Consider the following 20,549-nt stretch of genomic DNA (forward strand, 5'->3'; position numbering starts at 1 on the left):
GGTGTATCTTGCACTCCTAATCCATCTTTCCCATGCATTAGTCATTTGGAAAATACTGGCTTGTTGAATTATGAAGATCATTAAATGTGGTCATATTTTATAATGCCGTATCAAAAACTCATATTAGTTACTAATAAACTTTTGCTACATGAAATAACATGGATAGAGCTCATAAACATAATGCTGAAGGAAAGAAGCCAGACAGGAAATACATGCTATATGGTTACACTTATATATAGTTCAAAAATGGACAAAAAAAAATTAGTCTGTGGTAATAAAGGTCAGGAGGGTGGTTACCTTTGGGAGAAGCAATCAGGAGGGGTACAGAGAGTTGTGGGGTGCTAGCAATATTAACGGCACCCCACTCCAGTACTCTTGCCTGGGGAGGAGCCTGGTAGGCTGCAGTCCATGGGGTCGCACAGAGTCGGACACGACTGAAGCGACTTAGCAGCAGCAGCAGCAGCAATATTAAATTACCAAGTCTGGGTACTGGCTACACAACTGTGTTCACTTGCAAAAATTAATCAAAACTATACATTTAAATTTATGCTCTTTTCTATGTATATATATTGTCATTAATAAAAAATATTTTTTCTGGACTAGGACATTTGAGCATAGACAAATATATCAATGGAAAGGAATTATGAGTCCAGAAATAAACCCTAAATTTCATTGTCAATTGATTTTTGACAAAGAGGACAAAACCATTAAATGGAACAAAGAATAGTCTTTTCAATAAATGGTGGTGGGACAACTAGATATTCACATGGAATAGATGAAGTTGAACACCTGTCTCATATCTCACACAAAATTTAACTCCAAGCAGGTCACTGATTTAAACGCAAAAGCTAAAACTATAATTCTCTTAGAGGAAAACATAGGAATAAATCTGTGATTTCATACTATGCAATGGTATCTCAGAAAAAACTGGCTTAAAACTCAACATTCAAAAAACAAAGATCATGGCATCTGGTCCCATCACTTCATGGCAAATAGATGGGGAAACAATGCAAACAGTGTCAGACTTTACTTTCTTGGGCTCAAAATCACTGCAGATGGTGATTGCAGCCGTGAAATTAAAAGACACTTGCTCCTTGGAAGAAAAGTTATGACCCACCTAGACAGCATATTAAAAAGCAGAGACATTACTTTGCCAACAAAGGTCCGTCTCATCAAAGCTATGGTTTTTCCAGTAGTCATGTATGGATGTGAGAGTTGGACCATAAAGAAGGCTGAGCACCGAAGAACTAATGCTTTTGAACTGTGGTGTTGGAGAAGACTCTTGAGAGTCCTTTGGACTGCAAGGAGATCCAACCAGCCCATCCTAAAGGAAATCAGTCTTGAATATTCATTGAGAAAAGATCGATAAATTGGGCCTCTCAAAATTAAAAATATTTGTTCTTCAAAGAACCCCATCAAGAAAAGACAACCACAGACTGGGAGAAAATATTTGCAAATGATGCATCTAATAAGAGACTTATACCCAGAATATATAAAGAACTTGTACTGTATAACTCAATAATAAGAAGACAATTCAATTTTAAATGTGAAGTGATTTGAATAGAGATTTATCCAAAGAAGATGTACAAACGGATAAATAAGCACACACAAAAAAAACTTCAACATCGTTATCCTTTAGGGAGATGCAAATCAACACCACAAGAGACACTACTTCACACCCACTAGAATGGCTGTAATCAAAAAGACAAGTGTTGGTGAGCGTGTTGATTGCTTCATGCTGGTGGAAATGTAGAATGCTGCAGCCACTTTGGAAAGTAGTTTGCTAGTTCCTCAAAACGTTAAGCACGCAGTTACCGTGTGTTTGTGTGTATGTGTCTATGCTCAGTCGTGTCCAACTCTTTGAGACCCCATGAACTGCAGCCCACCAGGCACCTCTGTTCATGGAGTTTTCCAGGCAAGAATACTAGTGTAGGTTGCCATTTCCTAGTCCAGGGGATCTTCTCGACCCAGGGATTGAACTCACATCTCTTACATCTCCTACATTGTCAGGTGGATTCTTTGCCACTGAGCCACCTGGGAAGATCCCACATTACAGTATTAGTTAGCAATTTCAAATTTTACCCCTAGATATGTACCCCAGAAAAAGAAAAGCCTATGTCCACACAAAATCTTGCACACAAATGTTTATATCAGCATTATTTATTACAGTCAAAATGTAGAAACAACTCAAAGGTCCATCAACTGACAAACACATAAATAATACGTTGTGTTCATAGATCATACCGTGGAGTCTTATTCAGCCATAAAAAGCAATGGCATACACAGATAACCACATCACAGTTGACTATCACACAGATGAATGTCAAACAGTGAAAGAAGTTAGTCACAGAAGACCACATAGTGTATGATTCCATTTACATAAAATGGCCAGAATAGGCCAATCTATAGGGGCAGGAAGTAGATTAGTGGTTTCCCAGGACTGGGAGGGGCTTCCTGGTGGCTCAGATGGTAAAGAACCAGCCTGCAATGAAGGAGACCCGGGTTTTATCCCTGGGTTGGGAAGATCACCTGGAGAAGGGAATAGCAACCCACTCTAGTATTCTTTCCTGGAGAATCCCCATGGACAGAGGAGCCTGGCAGGCTACCATCCATGGGGTCGCAAAGAGTCGGACATGACTGAGCAACCAACACGACCACACACTAGGGCTGGGAGAAGGAGAAGGTAGACTAGAATGAGGGGAGGGTGACTGCTAACCGGCACAAGGTTTCATTTCAGGATGATGAAAATGTTCTAAACTTAGGTCACAGTGTTGAATACATACTCTGAATATACACTGAAGAACAGCTAAACAGGTAAACTTTAAGGAATGTAAATTATATCTCAATAAAGCTGTTTGTAAAAAAAAAAAGAGCTATTTATAAAGGGTACTATTAATAACACCATTCATTTGAAAGGGGCCATAGTAAAAGAATAAGGATCTGACAGATCTGCAAAGACAAAAAGCCTTTACCTCTGACCAACATGTTTTGAGAGGCATGACTATGTCTAGGGAGGAAGAGGGTGAAAATTTCATCATCACTCCCTACCCAATATAACCACACAGTTCCCTAAACACAAACTGGCATTTGGTCTGTTTCACACCTGAAATCAGACCCTCCCCTACTTGATGAAGCTGCTTCACCTCTAATTAGCTTTTATTTTGCCTAAAATTATAAACCCACAAGGAACAGGGCAACAGTGCAAATGGTCCCTTCCTCTCCCAGAGGACCCCAGCTTCACTGCACTCCCTCCCCTTCCTGCCCTGGGTGTTTGAATGGCTGACCACCATCCATGAGAGAAGTGCTGCAGGGAACACACAGGTTACCCCTCAGCAGCAGCCCAAGAAGCCACAGGGTGCAAGAACTAATCAGACTTGACCAGATAGAAAGACAGGGCAGCCTTGACGGGCAAAACGAAAGTAGCAGGTGAGCAACCTGCTTGACTGCTGCTTAGAGGTAAGAGAGAGTCACTAACTAAGCAATTTTAAATCACCAGGGAGGACACAGACACGCAAACGAGCTGGCTTAAGTGAACTCAACTGTCACCATAGAAAGTATAATAGCCTCTGGCTATTAGGCGCCTCCCAGGACAGTCTCGGGGCGCACCCAGCACCAGGTCACTGGGGAGGTAGGGTGTGAGCACGCGCACTATGAGTCATTTCTGAATGCTGAATGCAGCCAAGAGGAACATCAGAGTTACTCCGGAGCCTGAATTCCCAGGGTAATAAAAAGGCAGAAAGTTGTTACGTGCCCATAGCTGTAATTACCACTTAAAGTCGTTAGCAGCTGCCCCGGCTATTGGTGTGTAAAATGAAAAGCCAATTTGGAGTCTTTTCCATAGAATGAGATTTCCCATTTCAAAAAGGGAACAGAGCACCACAGAAAATACATTGCTCCCTGTAATGATCTAGGTCACCTTGCCCTGTGTGCTCAGGTTGCGGCTGCCAGCATAATGGAGGAATGAAATCGGGATCCAAGAATTTAAGACATTCAAGGATATAGGGTGTGATGGGCCTCCTTGCTGTGTCCCTCAGTGTGCTACCCCTTCCCAGGAACAATCAAAGAAATTTGTGCGAACAACCGCCAATCCGACATACAGGCCATAACTGCCCTGGTTTTTTTTTTTTTTTTTTTTTTCCACTTTGTATTAAAATATATATTATTTTTTCTGATTTTTTTTCTACTGTAGGTTATTGTAAGACATTGAATATAGTTCCTTGTGCTATCCAGTACGTCCTTGTTGCTTATCTCTTTTATACTTAGCAGTGTGTATGGGTTAATCCTGAACTCCTAATTTACCTCCCCCACTTCCCCTGCTATCCCCTCTGGTAACTGTAAGCTTGTTTTCTATTACTATGAGCCAAGAACTCTTAAAGCCATCTATCCCCTCCCATTCTTCTCTTTTCACACACTGCCTTATGAGTCATCTTTGCCCTGACAGATACATTCAATCAGTCATTTCATGTTGATAGAAAGGCATCTTTCAGTGGTCTAATCAAGACAGTTCACTTTTTGGATGAAAAGAATAGGGAATAAAGCAGGGGTGATGCTGATGGGTGTGTGTGAGAGAGAGAGAGACACAGATAAACAGACAGAAAGAACCTCCAGGATATCTCAAGACAGACTGGTAAGGGGCAAGCTGCCCAGAGAGCTAAACTGAGAAGAAAGAAAACAGCACAGCGCAGTAATTGCACATATATCTTATAGAAAAGATGCAGCAGATACCTCTATAGTCAGAAAAGCTGACTTCTTATAATTAGTCTGCCTTGATATTTTACACCAGAAGAAAATAGTATTCCCTCCTTGAGCTCCAGTTTTCTCATTTTTAAATAACTACAACCCACCTTCTATATCCAAAACCAACAGGATGACAGCAATTACAATAACTACTTTACGTTCCTTCAGACAATAGTGAAACAACCACCAAAATGAAAGTCACTCAGTCGTGTCCGACTTTTTGTGACCCCATGGACTATATAGTCTGTGGAATTCTCCAGGCCAGACTACTGGAGTGGGTAGCCTTTCCCTTCTCCAGGGTATCTTCCCAACCCAGGGATTAAACCCAGGTCTCTTGCACTACAGGCGGATTCTTTACCAGCTGAGCCATAAGGGAAGCCCCCAAGGAAAGAAAAAAAAAAAAAAAAAGATTCACGCTTTAGTGGAAGTTTAATAGTTAAGAACTTGGCATACATTTTAAAACACAATGTGTCTGTACTTTAAACACAAGTTATTAAAGAGCATAGTGCTTCCCTGGTGGCTCAGTGGTAAAGAACCCATCTGCCAATGCAGGATGGTGCTGGAGAAGACTATTGAGAGTCCCTTGGAAAGCAAGGAGATCAAACCAGTCATTCCTAAAGGAAATCAACACTTAACATTCATTGGAAGGACTGCTGCTGAAGCTGAATCCAATACTTTTTGGCCACCTGATTCAAAAAGCCAACTCATTGGAAAATACCCTGATGCTGGGAGAGATTGAGGGCAGGAGGAGAAGCGAGGAATAGAGCATGAGACAGTTGGATGGCACCACCGACTCAATGGACATGAATTTGAGTAAACTCCTGGAGTTTACTTGAAGGACATGGAAGCCTCGCATGCAGCAGTCAGGTGCAAAGAGTTTGACACAACTCAGCAACTGAACAACAAGCAAATGCAGGAGATGCGGGTTCAACTTCTGAGTCAGGAAGATTCCCTGGAGAAGGAAATGGCAGCCCACTCCAGTGTTCTTGCCTGGAGAATTCCATGGACAGAGGAGCCTGGCGGACTACAGTCCACAGGGTCACAAAACAGTCGGTCATGACTCAGTGACTGAACAACAAATTATTGAAGACTATACATAATGTTTCCTAACACTGACTCAAGTCCACACTCTGCCAGTTGCTCTCTCTCTCCCCACTCCTGCCTTGCCGGGTATAAAGAGTGTTTAACTACCAAATTTTAAAAGTAACCACTTTATTCATGCAAATGCCTTGACATAAATTGGATGTTTTTAGAGCATCAGTAAACACTCCGAGCTGCCTATGAAATGATAGTAGCATTGTGTTAACAGGGAAACAATGATCCAAAATTAAGTTTGTTATGAAGTTACAACAAGGGGCACCTTGTGTGTGCAATTTACAACCGGAGGAAAGGGCTTTTTCCTTAAACTCCACAGGATGGAATGTGATGCAAGACAGTGGAAAGGTTGAGACTTATAAAAAGGCCACTGTCCACATGGACTGGATATTTCCTCCAACACTCCTGCACCTGAATCTTCTGCAAACACACCCCACCTGCACCAGAGTCCCACACCCTGGGAACACCTCCCTTTCTTCCAGCAGCATCCAGGAACAAGGAAGCACAGCTGCAACCTTCCTACTAGGTCGAATTCCAAGAGTCCGCTGCTACAACACTGGAGGTTCACACTCAATCAGAAGTCGCACACTCCCACTGGCTACCATATACATTTCTTTAATCTCTGCTTCAAATCCCCACTTGAAAAGAGCTTCAGAATTTAGTGTTGTATTGGAAATGCTGTTTACAGGGCAAGGGAATCACAAAGAAAGCACATGGTGAATTTCCAGAGTAACTAATCTCGGCGCTATATTTTTTAGTTCATAATCAAAATGATATCAAATGGATGACATTTAAACTGTGTTAGGTTTTCAAAATGCTTTCCCATGTATCAGCTATTGTAAGCTTCACAATGATCTTGAAGTTAGATTTAATAATCTATTTTCCAGTTGAGGAAGTAGATTCAGAAAAAGTAAGCAAGCTGCCTGAAGTCTTAACATCTAATGAATTGCAAGGCCAGGACTTAAGAGTTTCCAGTTCCCTCCAGGACTCCTTCCTTTAGCCCTCCCTCTGCCCTCTAATCTATGTGTTACATTAGTTCAAGGTACATGACTCACAGGGTAAGGCATGGGGACGAGGGGTTAACCCATCTTCTCTAAGGACCTTTAGACGAGGGTACCTGGCACTGCTCTCGAATCACTGAGTCTGAGTCTTGATGGCTGAGGGAAAAAGGGGGACTGCAAAGCTGAGTGCTGTTCTGCCAGCTCTCTGACCTCAAACAGTGCCCTCCAAGAGGACAGGATAAACACGATAACTGGCGTTTGGAACTCTTCTGAAAGATACCAGGACTCCTCTGATTCCTCCAGCAAAAAGTGAATGCTGCCCCAGCAGGCTATCGGGCCTTGTTTGCACAGACCTCACTCACTCACTCACTCATTCATTCATTGTCTGCCTCTTCTCTCTAGGATGTTAACGCTATGAGACGGGAATCTTGTCTGTTTTGTTCAGAGATAAATCTCAGCACTTACAATAGTGCCTGGAACTTCATAAACTCTTAATAAAAATATGCTGAATCAATACACAGATTATGTAAGTTTTTTCTATTTTGACTAAGTTACGTCTTACCACCATGTCTTTTCAAGGCCACGAGCAAAATCTCCAGAAGGAAAACGTGATGGAGGGAGCTGCCCCAGAAGGGGGTGCTCTCTGTATAGCAGGGGTGGCGGGGAGGAGAGGAGAGGAAAGGAGGTGCTTCAAATGATGGGCAGTTTTTTAATTAATTTCTTTTAATTGGAGGATAATCACTTTACAATATTGTGATGGCCTCTGCCATACATCAACATGAATCAGCCATAGGCTTACATCTAATAATTGAACACAAAATAATCAACCTCCTCTGAGATATTTGATAAGTACAAAAAAAAAAAAAAAAAAAACCCTGGATACCAAAAGCCTTATTTCAATAACATTTAGAGAATATATTTTTGCTATGATCTCAGTTTTAAAGTATATAATGTGGTATACTTTAGATAGAGAAGGACAGGGAAGCCTGGTGTGCTGCAGTTTATGGGGTCACGAAGAGTCATACATGACTGAACGACTTGTAACAACAACAACAACATACTTTACTGACTCAGAAAATGCTTCCAGCAGCTCTCTGTAGGCAAAGATGAAAGGTGCCCTCAGCATCCTTCTGGAGGTTGTGGCGTCCCATAGCTGGCTAGACTCCCAGGACAGTGTGCCAACTGTGTGCATCAGCTCCCAATGCCAAGTCCAGTGGCGTCACCTGGATAGGCTGAAAATGGTGAGAATCCCATGGACAGAGCAGCCTGGTGGGGTCGTAAAGAGTTGTATGTGACTGAAGCAACTGAGCACACACACCAGCACGCACAGAAGAAAATATACTCAGGTAGTAAGAACGATTCCCAGGAGATGACGGTATTGTGGATGACTTTCTTTACACTTTATTTTTTACAATTCTATAAGAAAAGTAAACTGCAAACTCACGTGTGTTGCTGTTGTATTATAAACATTCAAGTTCCTCCTAATAGCAAGAAAATGCTCCCACACCAGAGGGTTGCCCTTTTAGGGCTAATGAGGGAACTACCTGGATTGGACCCTCCAGTTCAGACCTTACCAGGATCTGCTCCACTGCAGGCAGAGGGGAGAACGGCAGTGTGTGGGTGGATGCGGGGGCTCTTCTGTGGGCAGACTGTGGGCCTTGGGAAGGGATGAGCTGTCACCCGGCCTCAACAGGGTAGAGAAGAGAAGCAAAATCACATTCAAGATCCACAGGCTCCTACATGCAGGCGACACCATGAACGTCACCCACCCTATATGCTCCCTGACACTGCATTCAGAGGGTGGGACCATGGCTGATCATTGATCTTCTACTTCAATTGCTTTAATGTCAAGTTCTCACAATTAAACGAATAAAAGGCAAAATCAAGATTGGTCAACAAGTTAACCTTAATAACATTTCCTCTGGGTATTAGGAGGAAATAGAGGTCAGGACAGAGGTAGGGACTCTAAGGAAAATAATCTGAAAAAGAATATATATATATATAACCAAATCACTTTGCTGTACACCTGAAATTCTAACAACACTGTAAGTCAACAATGCTTCAATTAAAAAACAAAAATTTAAAAAACTGTTTTAAAAAGTAGGGGGATTTCTCTGGCAGTTTAGTGGTTAAGACTCCATCTTTCCATTGCAGGGGGAGCATGGGTTCGAACCTTGGTGCAGGAACTAAGATCCCACAAGCCCTGGGATGTGGCAAAAAAAAAAAAAAAATAGAAACTCCACAGTCTAGATGAGACTCTTGCACTTTTCTGAGTCTCTGCGGGAGATTTTTTGTGGGTATGGGGTCAGGAGGAGGGACTTTCATCCTCACATTAACTTGACTCCAGACAAATGTCTCCTATTGCTGAAAGCCATGATGTTCCCTCCACTTCCCTGCCTGCTGGCTCCCCGCCCCATCGCCATGCCGACGACAGCTCTTCTGTGAGAGACAGAGGCCAGGGCAGGAACCACTCAACCGCAGACTTTAATAACTTTCTCTCTCTCCATGCTAACATGGGATCAATGAGATCTAAATTGAAATGTGTGGTTGAATGGCGTTCTGAAAATGTCCCATGCTTCTAAGTCTTTGCAGAAGTTGCAATCTCCTTTGGGGAAAGGAGACAGGTGGCAGCAGTGGGGGGGTACTCATGTGGATGGCTATTGTGCGCCTTTCACAGAGATAGCACAGAGGAGAGTGGATTTATGCTGTGGATGGAATGGCAAATGGGATTAGAGGAAACCAGGTATTCTCCAGAAAGCAGAGTCTGGCAGGCAAAGGCTTCTGAATGTCCCCTTTATCTAGGAGTGGCAACTCCATGGAACAGGAATGAGGGACACGGGCTGGGGTGGCGGGAAGGAGAAGGGACGCACGGGGGTGCGACACACAGGGGGACACCAGATGCTTGCCCTCCTGCCGCTCCTGAGAAGCCGTTTACAGTGCACCTCAGGACAGTTCACCCGGGCGAGAAAGGGACAAAAATGTGTCCAGCAGCCCTCATCTCAGGTTGAAGGTCTACTCTGGTGGGGAGCATTATCTGCCCTGCATTTCTGGTTGTGTATGTGTGGGGGCCTCATAACTTCCCATGCCTCCTTGTCAGCAGGGAGGCAAGAGGTCTGAGGAGCATGAAGCTGTGGGTGGGAGGGGAAGGGTGGCATAGCTGGTCACCACGGCAGCAGCTGGACCTGCAGACATGGTTTGCTCACCACCTGGCTAACTCCTACAAGTGTTTCAAATATCAGGTCAGATGCTCCTCCTCCAGGAAACCTTCCCCAACAGGCCACTCCTCCATGGTTCCACTGAATTGATTCATACATACACTGACCAACACTTCCAACCAGAGAATCACTGAAGGTCTTAAAGTCCATATTGTCAAAGTTATGGTTTTTCTAGCAGTCATGCAGTGATGTGAGAGTTGGACAATAAAGAAGGCTGAGCACCAAAGAATTGATGCTTTTGAACTGTGGTGTTGGAGAAGACTCTGAGAATCCTTTGGACTGCAAGGAGATCAAACCAATCAATCCTAAAGGAAATCAGTTCTGAATACTCATTGGAAGGACTGATGCTGAAATTCAAGCTCCAATACTTTAGCCACCTGATGCAAAAAGTCGACTCATTGAAAAAGACCCTGATGCTGGGAAAGATTGAGGGCAGAAGGAGAAGGGGGCAACAAAGGATGAGATGGTTGGATGGCATCACTGATTCAATGGACATAAGTTTGAGCAAACTCTGGGAGATAGTGATGAACAGGGAAGCCTGGCGTGCTGCAGTCCACAGGGTCACAAAGAGTTGGACACGACTTAGTAACTGTACAACAAACAATAAGAGTCTGTATATTCAGTAAACTAAAAGTTTGATACTCCAAGTGTTGTTTTAACTTAACATGTTCATAATAATAGACTCTCCAGTGATTTTAAAATTCTTGTTCACTGTGGCAGAAATGATAATTATCTTCAAATATTCATTTCCCTCTCTCTATAGTAGTATGGGAGAAGGCAATGGCACCCCACTCCAGTACTGTTGCCTGGAAAATCCCATGGATGGAGGAGCCTGGTAGGCTGCAGTCCATGGGGTCGCTAAGAGTCAGACACAACTGAGCGACTTCACTTTCACTTTCTACTTTCATGCATTGGAGAAGGAAATGGCAACCCACTCCAGTGTTCTTGCCTGGAGAATCCCATGGACAGAGAAGCCTGGTAGACTGCAGTCCATGGGGTCGCACAGAGTCGGACACGACTGAAGCAACTTAGCAGCAGCAGCAGCATAGTAGTATAGTTATACTAATAGTTTTTTTTCCAAATATTTACTTATTTGGCTCTGCCAGGTCTCAAGTGCGGCATGTGGGACCTTTAGCTGCAGTATATGGGATCAAAACCGGGCCCCCTGCATTGGGAACATGGGGTCTCAGCCACTGGCCCACCAGGGAAGGCCCATGCTAATAGTTTTCATCTAGGCAGATGACCTCTCAGAATATATTTCCCAGGCTCCCCTGCAGCAAGTTACAGCCGCATCATTCAGTTCCGGTCAATGGTATGTGAGCCCAGGTCAGTAGTGCAAATACCAATTTGGGCCCTTAAAAGGAAAGAGTGAGGGCTCCCTTTACCCCCTTCTCCCTTCCCACTGGTTTGAACGCAGGTGAACATGGTGGAGACGGTCCATGTAGTCCACGTGGATGAGAGCAGGAGAGTGGATCAAAAAGATACACAGAGACTGGGGCCCCTCACTCTGGTGCTGCTGCTCAGCCCTGGATCCTTATATCCAGACTATTAGGTGAGAAAAAGGTATACATCATGCATTCATTGCCTAAAACAAAAAGCAGAACTGTCTTACTATATACTTAGGACTTTCTAAGTTCTGGGAACTCTGAGTGGGGCTATGGAGATAAAAGATGTTCTTACCTAAAATAAGCTGTTAGCCTAGTGACAAGGGAGACTATAAAAAATATCATACACAGGCACACACACATGTGACAAGTACATGACAATTAAGCACAGGTGCTAGGAGAGTGTGTGTGAGAGGACTTCCTGAAGGAGGTGATGGCCATATGATTTCCAAACAAGGAAAGGCAGCTATGAGGAATGAAGAACAAACGGAACAGCATCAACAAAGAGAGTGACGCAACAGACAGCATGGTGCCTTCAGGTGAGAAGGTGGTGGAGCCCAGCAGTGATGGATGTGGGTTCAGTGGTCAGTTGGAGTTCCAACCCTGGTTTAGCACTTATGAGCTCCGGGATCTCAGGTCACTGTAATCTCTGTGTGTCTGCCTCCTAGAGTTGTCATCAGGACTAATGAGAAAACCCATGTAAAAATCCTGTTAGACTCTGTAGTACAGAAGAAGCTCAGTGAATGTTACCTTAGAAAAAAATAGTTAGGTATGACTGGCACCCAAACCGCGGAGTGAGGAGTCATCAGAGTAGAGGCTAGAGGGATAGTCTGTGACCAGATCATCAAAGAGTTTGGGTATCTTCCAGAAGCCTAAGGGATTTTAAGCAGGAAGTTAACAGGGTCAGAAAGATTTCTGCCTTCCAAGAGCTCAATCTGACCGCAGAGTGACACAGGGATCACAAGGGGCCAGGCCTCCTTTCTCAATTAACATCTACTTTGCACAAAGAAAAGCATTACTCTACACAATGCACCCTGGGGCAGATTTGTATGAGTGTGAATTGTAGATGGTGAAAGTGAGTGGGCCAAGTAATACAAACAAAGGACCAATCTGGTAATGACAATTCACCACACCTTCAGGCAGAGAGCCTCACTGCCTTGTCTCTGTCTGAAAGGAAAACTTTCAGTGCTTTTGCCACATTACTAACAGCCTGAGTCCACTTCCTGTCTTGCTAAGAAAAATCTCCACGGTCAGATGACCAAGAATATAATTTTCCACCTGAACTGGTTTAAGTCATTATAGGGGGCTCCCTAATAGGTGGGGGTGAATCACTAAAGCTCTTCTCAAGATAGAATCTGACTTGCTTTCTTAGTCTGATTTTTCCATGCAAGCATATCCGAAAAATACTCAGGGTTTGGCCCAGTTGTTCATATCTTTAGACAACCCAAGTGTATCTGAGCTCTCAACAGGGCTCTGGTTGCAGGGTGCTCCGGTGGGGACTTTCTCTGAAATTTCTCCACCTGATACTGCATGGCCCAGCCCCTGCCATGGGATGACTTTCCTCCCTGCAAAAATTGTGAATGCTGACTTCCTTGGCTGTCCAGTGGTTAAGACTGTGCTTCCAACGCAGCGGGTGTGAGTTAGATCCCTGGTCTGGGAACTAAGATCCCACATGCTGTGTGGTGCAGCCAAAAAAAAATTAATATTGAGAAATGGTGAATGCCAACAAAATTGTGGTTCTTTTCCTGAAATGTGTGTCACTCACGCAGTCGTGTCCAATTCTTTGTAACCCCATGGACTGTAGCCCATCAGGCTCCTCTGTTCATGGAATCCCCCATGCAAGAATATTGGAGTGGGTTGCCATTCTCTTCTCTGGGGGCTCTTCCTGACCCAGGGATTGAACCCAGGTCTCCTGCACTGCAGGCAGATTCTTTACCATCTGAGCCACCAGGGAAGCCCTTTCCTTACATAAATAATGCCAAATAAGGTCTGCACAGTTTCTTATAAAATATCTGCATATCTGCACTAAGGGGGAATAACATATGCAAGTCTTTGTTGGAAGGTGAGGGGAAGGCTCTCTTTCCCAAATAAAATAACCCTGAACCAAGATTTAATGGGATTTTCCCATGAGTAGTGAGTGTAAGCAAATTTACCAACATCTTATAAACTTCCCCAGAAAGACCATAAAAGCACTAGAATATCACCTCCATTTTCTGGAAGGGTAGCCAGTTAGGTCTGCAGAGCCTCCACTACAAAGGCATACGTGACCCCTTGTCTCTGGGTCATATCTTTTATAAACAATGGGGATGAGGCACAAAAGAAGAAGAAAATTACATGAAACACACCAGGAGACAGGCTAGGCACTCTTTGCCCCTGAAAAGGATACATTCACCCATGATAGGCTCACATCTGTTCTCCCAGTCCCCTCCTAGCTGTGAGTCTCACTTTTTAGGTGAGAATTCACTGCTCAGTCTCTGAATTGCCTGAGACTGGGTCTTTCCTCCTCATTAGCAGGGGCAATCTCCTGTTGTGTCCCATGCATGGCTAGCGTCCCATTATGGCTTCTCCATTACTTACTCTTAATTATTCTAAATTAGTGTTTTCCCATGGCACACCAAGGAGGGAGAAGCAAAGTCTCTTCTCACTCTTTGAATGTCGCATCCACTCCTCACCCTCAGAACATTCCAGAGACAGGTGACGGAGCCGCCCAGGACTTTAACTGCCTCTGACAATACAGAGCCTTGGCAGAATCACCTTTCAGACGTGGGGAACGATGAAAAGGAGATGAATTCTGTTGATTTCAGCATCCCTTTGTCATGTGTTCACCAAACTTTTCCATGATTCCTACATTTGAAAAGCAAAAACTGTTCATTCACAGGGGAGGAGAAGCTAGGATTATTGTTAGAGTTCCTCAGTGTCAGCCACTAGAACAGAAAAATGCCCAGAATATGAATATGTAGATTAATCCCATCCCCAAGTTATCTCTGAGGAATTCATGATTTATTATATGCTGCCACTGTATTGAAGCTGATTATGTATATGTATTATTTCTTCTACTAGATTGGAAAGTCTAGGAGAGCAGAGATAATATCTATTACCTCTTTACTTTTGGAAACAATCTGAATAACATAGTCGTGCATATATAAGTTCATACACACACATACGCATTGTATACCCTACAGCCTCGCACAGTGCCTTTTCTAGTACATCCTTTAATTATTTTTTTTTTAATTGTTTAGGGACTTCCCTGGTGGTCCAGTGGTTAAGACTCTATGCTCCCAGTGCAGAGGGTCTGGGTTCAATCGCTGGTCAGGGAAATAGGTCCTGCATGCCGCAACTAAGAGTGGGCACAGCTAAAAAAATAAATGAAATTTAAAAAATTGTTTAAAGACAATAACAAAAGCGAGATGTAAAACTGTTAATACTGTTAACATCGTCAAATAGACTTACATAGATATCTACATGTGAAGAGTAGATACTTAGAAAATACCAAAATGTTAATACTCATTCTGCATGGTAGTTTTTTGTCTTATTCACAAAATCTCCAATTTTTTTATGATGAACATGTATAATTCTCATAATCAGGAAAATGTTATTCTAAAGATATTTCTGTAGCAAGCATTGTATATCCAAATTGTTAAAAGGATCTCTGTATAATTTTAAAGATGCTGAAAGCATCTGAGTTTGCAATGAGGGCATAAGAGTTTAAAGGAGAAAAGGGAGGATAAGATGAAGATAACTTTAGAGTCTGTGTTTGCCTGAGACTCCCAAGATTTGCTGTCCTCTGAACACTACTGAGTGGATGATACAAGAAAGATCCCTACTTCTACAGTCAACACAAAGCCACTGAAACTTCAAAGTACAGATAATTCAGAATTCCTACCAGCAGAAATCTAAAGATCTGATACTGAGAAGGTGATGGAACTGGAATAAGGTCAAGGATGAACCCCCAGGGTCTGGGTCTCCATTAGCACAGATGTCACCTCTGTGCAAGACACAGAAAACTCCCCAGAGGATGAGTTACATGAAGGCCCTTCCTTGCCAGACTGCAGGCTTGGCAAGTATGGAGCTGGACTTCCTCCCTACTCTAGCGCTCTGGCACCTTTGGACGGGGCACAAACTGCCACCCTATGCCAAGACCTGCCAGAGAAGCAGAATGTCAGGGGATGCTGAGGACCCACGCCAAACTGAGATGAGCAGTCTTCACATGAGTGCGTGGACCTTTGTGGATAAACAAAGACTTCCGCAGAGAAAATAGTGCAGGGATTATTTTAAGGCACCTGATTTCTAGACCTTGTGCTTGCTTATGTACTCTGCTAAAACCCACCCACCTAGAAGGGCTGCATCAAAATAGCCTTTCTCCCACACTAAGCCATCATCTACTCCAAATTTTATGGTTGTGTTGTTCCCCAGAGTATAAAAATCTTTGAAGATATAAAAAGAGTGTATTCTGTTTACAATAGCCAAGACATCGAAGCAACCTAAATGTCCTTGACAGAGAAATGGATAAAGAAGATGTGGTACATACACACAATGGCACCCCACTCCAGTACTCTTGCCTGGAAAATCCCATGGACAGAGGAGCCGGACGGGCTGCGGTCCATAGGGTTTCGAAGGGTCGGACAAGACTGAGCGACTTCACTTTCACTTTTCACTTTCATGCATTGGAGAAGGAGATGGCAACCCACTCCAGTGTTCTTGTCTGGAGAATCCCAGGGACAGGGGAGCCTGGTGGGCTGCCGTCTATGGGGTCGCACAGAGTCGGACAGGACTGAAGTGACTTAGCAGCAGCAGCAGCAGCAACACTCTCTTTTCTTGAATTTGAAAATAGTTAACTTACTATGGAAATTTCTAAACATGTACAAAAATAGAATAGTGTGATAAGCCAAGTACCCATCATCCAGCTTCAACAATAATCAGCATCTTTCCACCCTTGTTTCATGTATTTCCCTACACACACACACACAGACACACACACACACACACATTTTATTAATAGTGGGGAAGGAATATTTTAAAGCAAACACTATACAGATCACATTACTGATAGCTATTTCTGTACATATCTCAGCAGATACATCTTTTGATACCTCTCCCTAAGTATAACCACAATGTCATCATCACATCTAACAAAAATGATCCTTTAATACCTATGCCATGTTTGAAATTTTCCTAATTATCTTAAAAATGACTTTTTTCCAGTTGATTTGTTGAAATTAGGATTCAAACAAAATTCATCACATTAGACCACATCCAATCTATTTTAACCTGTAACAGCTTCCATTTCTCCTTTTTTTATTCCTGACACTTATTGAAAGAAATGAGCTGTTTGTCCTATAGAACTCCCTTCCTTTTTATCGCTATCTAGTATTCCATTGTGTGTCTACCATAGTTATTCAACTTTCCCTTTATTTGTTGGCTTTTTCATTCTTCCCATTTGCACTCAGAGTCTGGTGCTACAATGAGATGAGTCTTTGTACGTTTATCATTTTGTATTTTTGCCAGTCAATCTTTGAAATGGTTTTCTGGGATAGTGTAAGTGTATATGTAATATTGCCAGATTTTGTCAAATTCCCTTCATAGGGGTTGTACCATTTTACATTCCCCCCAGCAATATAAAAGAATTTCTGTTCCCATGGTTTTATCAACAGAATTGTCAAACTCTTAAAATTTTTTGGTCAATTTTGCATCTTGGCAGTTTGGTTTTCATTTTTATTTTTCTGTCCTGAGTTTTATCTTCCGCCATCTCAAAATGTAGCTGCTTTCTCCCCCACATAGCTAACACCTAGAGGAGGTGTTCTCTTTACATATTGCTGTCACTTGAGGGTCAGTGTTCCTTCCTCTTCCCTGAATCTCCGACTCAGAATCTCATCCATCAGTCTCCATCACCTATTAACCCAACACTCCCAGGTCTCTGCTCCTCACATCTCCATGAGTTCTGTTTCTCTTGGTGCACTTTGCATTTCTCTTATACCTAAACATTTTTCCTTATGAATGGAAGCAATTTGCGATTCTTCTGTGAACTGTTAATTTATATCGCTTGTCCATATTTTTCAACCCATTTTCAAAGGATGAATCATCCAAGGGAGATTTTCATGACAGCAAAGAGAGCATCAGAAACCCTTAGTACTAAAAAATAATTTCTTTTCATTTATTTAAACACAAGCAAGTATTTCCTGCTGTTCTCAATACTCATGCCTAAAACTTGTCATTAGCTGGAAAGAAAAGCAACTTTGAGCAGCCAAAACAGTAAAGATTAGTGATGCTGAGTCTTTTAAATGTAATAAGAATATTTTTCAGATTTGCTGGTGGCTCAGCTGGTAAAGAATCTGCCTGCAATGAGGGAGGCCTGGGTTCAATCCCTGGATTGGGAAGATCCCCTGGAGAAGGGAAAGGCTACCCACTCCAGTATTCTGGCCTGGAGAATTCCATGAACTAGTCCATGGGGTCGAAAAGAGTCGGACACGACTGAGTGACGTTCACTTTCAAGATACAATGGAATGAACATATAGGTAACATTTTCTGAGATTCAGTGTGTATTGTTAACAGTCTACTTAAAACATATTTTATTACATATCATGAAACATTTATTTTAGAGTAAAATTTCATTTATTTCATTTTATAAAATGTTTACTATTATAAATCTCTTATTTAAAAAAATAAAATGACTGGCTGTTGGACCAATTAGTATTTAGTGTTATTTACCTTCTTCTTTTACAAAATAAATTGAAAAAGTTTGTTTAGGGTGTCAAAAAAATTAAGTTTTTTCAGATTCTTATGCTAACTTCCACTATAATTATTCTCCAAGACAGAACACCAGGGTTTCTCTGTGCTCCCACGCTCAGGGGAAATACTGCCTTATCCAACTACATACTGGCTTCAACAATAAAATAACTTACAATGTGAGCCACAAATTGCATTGCCTTATTGCAAATTTTTTAAAATGGCATATTGGTTTTAATTCATTTTTATAACCTACTACATCAGTCAGGGGAGAAGGCAATGGCACCCCACTCCAGTACTGTTGCCCAGAAAACCCCATGGATGGAGGAGCCTGGTAGGCTGCAGTCCATGGGGTTGCTAAGAGTCAGACACGACTGAGCGACTTCACTTTCACTTTCCACTTTCATGCATTGGAGAAGGAAATGGCAACCCACTCCAGTGTTCTTGCCTGGAGAATCCCATGGACGGAGAAGCCTGGTGCGCTGAAGTCCATGGGGTCGCACAGAGTCAGACACGACTGAAGCGACTTAGCAGCAGCAGCAGCAACATCAGTCAGGGTTCTATCAAAGAAACAGAACCACTAAAATGGGGTTTGTTACAGGACTTGGACCCCATGCAATTTGGGGAGCTGGTTAAGTAGTCTCTATAAATGTATTCGAGGTCTCCAAAGAAACAGAACTAATAGGATAGATGCAGACATATTATAGATAAAAGGAGATTTATTGTAAGAATTGGCTCGTGCAGTTCCGGAGCCTGAGAAATCACCCACAACTTCCATTTACAAACTGGAGAAACAGGAAGTCTGGCGGTGATATCTAGCCTGAGTCCAAAGACCTGAGTACCAAGGGCTAATGGTATGAATCCTAACCTAAATCCGAAAACCTGAGAACCAGGAGCACCAAATTCCCAGGGCAGGGGAAGGTGAACGGTTCAGCTCTGAGAAAAGAGAGTGAATTCGCCCTCCTGCCACTTTTGTGTTTTATTCAGGCCCTCAGTGGATTGGGTGACACCAGTCCCCAGAGGGGAAGGCCGGCTGCTTTCCTCAGTTCACTAATTCTAATCTCTTCCAAAGATCACAGACTCCCCACCCCCAACCCCCACTTCAGGGAAATCATAATTTCCCAGCTACTTGGGCTTTACTTAGCTGAGCTAAACTGACTCCGAAAATTAACTATCACAGTAAGGGTTCGTCTTACCAACTGATGCTGGACAGGAAATCAGGAAGGGAAGCTGGATACAGAGTTGGGGAGACCAAGAACAAGCTGGGACCCACAAAGGCAGACTGAAACATCAGCTCTTGTTGCCTCTGATAGTGGTGTCCTGCAGAAGCCAGGGCCGTTCTCCATGGAGGTGAACCCATCTCCCTGCTTGGGAGTCAGAAGAGCTAAAGCAGACCCAGCTGCAGCCTCTTGCCAATGAGGTGAACCAGCAGATAATGACCACTTGCATGGGCTGCAATATGGCGGCTGCTTGACCTTCACCCTCCAAGTCACCCCCCACCACCCTGCCCACTACCAGGATCCCGCCGGGCAGTGCACCCTAACGAGGAAACATATACAAAAGGGGATTCTAGGTGATGTTTTTCAGCCTGGCCAAACTGACATGCTTCAAAGCCGTGCAATCTATGCCTCGTCAACTCTGCACCCACACGTGTGTCCTTAAACCAAACTCCATCTCTAAAGGCCAAAGCAAAGCCATATGTTTGCCTGACATCATACAACTATCCCACACACAACCAAAACCCCAATGATCCTTTCTCCAAGAGAAGACGCAAAGTCCTTTGTTTGTGGGTGATGTTCACTCTTCCAGCTGATTCACACTCCCCTTTGCTATCCTGTAACTCACATACTGAGATGTAAAGTTAAATACTATTGACACATTTTATAAAATGTGATAAAAGGATAATAAGGAAAGAAAAACAAAAATACTTGGTTGACACGTATCAAAATAAGAAAGAAATTCCCATGTTACATTTTTTCAACTGAGCATGAGTTTTTAGTTCTTTTCTTTTGCAGTTGCCCTCAGCAAACACTTCAGCTAATTGTGCTGCCCTGCCCAGGTGGGACGAATAAATCAGTTCTACCAGGCCCACCCAATCTAAACAACAACGTCACTGCTTTTGTAATACACCTTCCAAGTTAATTCTCAGGGGTTGCTATAATACCCCTTAAAATACACAGAGTTCAAAGAATTAAATGTCATTGCTGGAGCAAGAGTCTTTCCACTCCCAACGTTTTATATATGTGAATAAATGTTCTCATTCTTCATTATAAATAAAAACAAAAATAGAAAGGTATTTGATGCTAAACCTTGTCTCATTCTAGAAATAAACAATATTCATCCAGATATATAAATTTTTAAAAATCATCTTATTAAGTTTATTTCTAATACAA

Source organism: Bos indicus x Bos taurus, chromosome 1 (assembly GCF_003369695.1).
Source record: "Bos indicus x Bos taurus breed Angus x Brahman F1 hybrid chromosome 1, Bos_hybrid_MaternalHap_v2.0, whole genome shotgun sequence".
In the NCBI taxonomy this organism is placed as follows: Eukaryota; Metazoa; Chordata; class Mammalia; order Artiodactyla; family Bovidae; genus Bos; species Bos indicus x Bos taurus.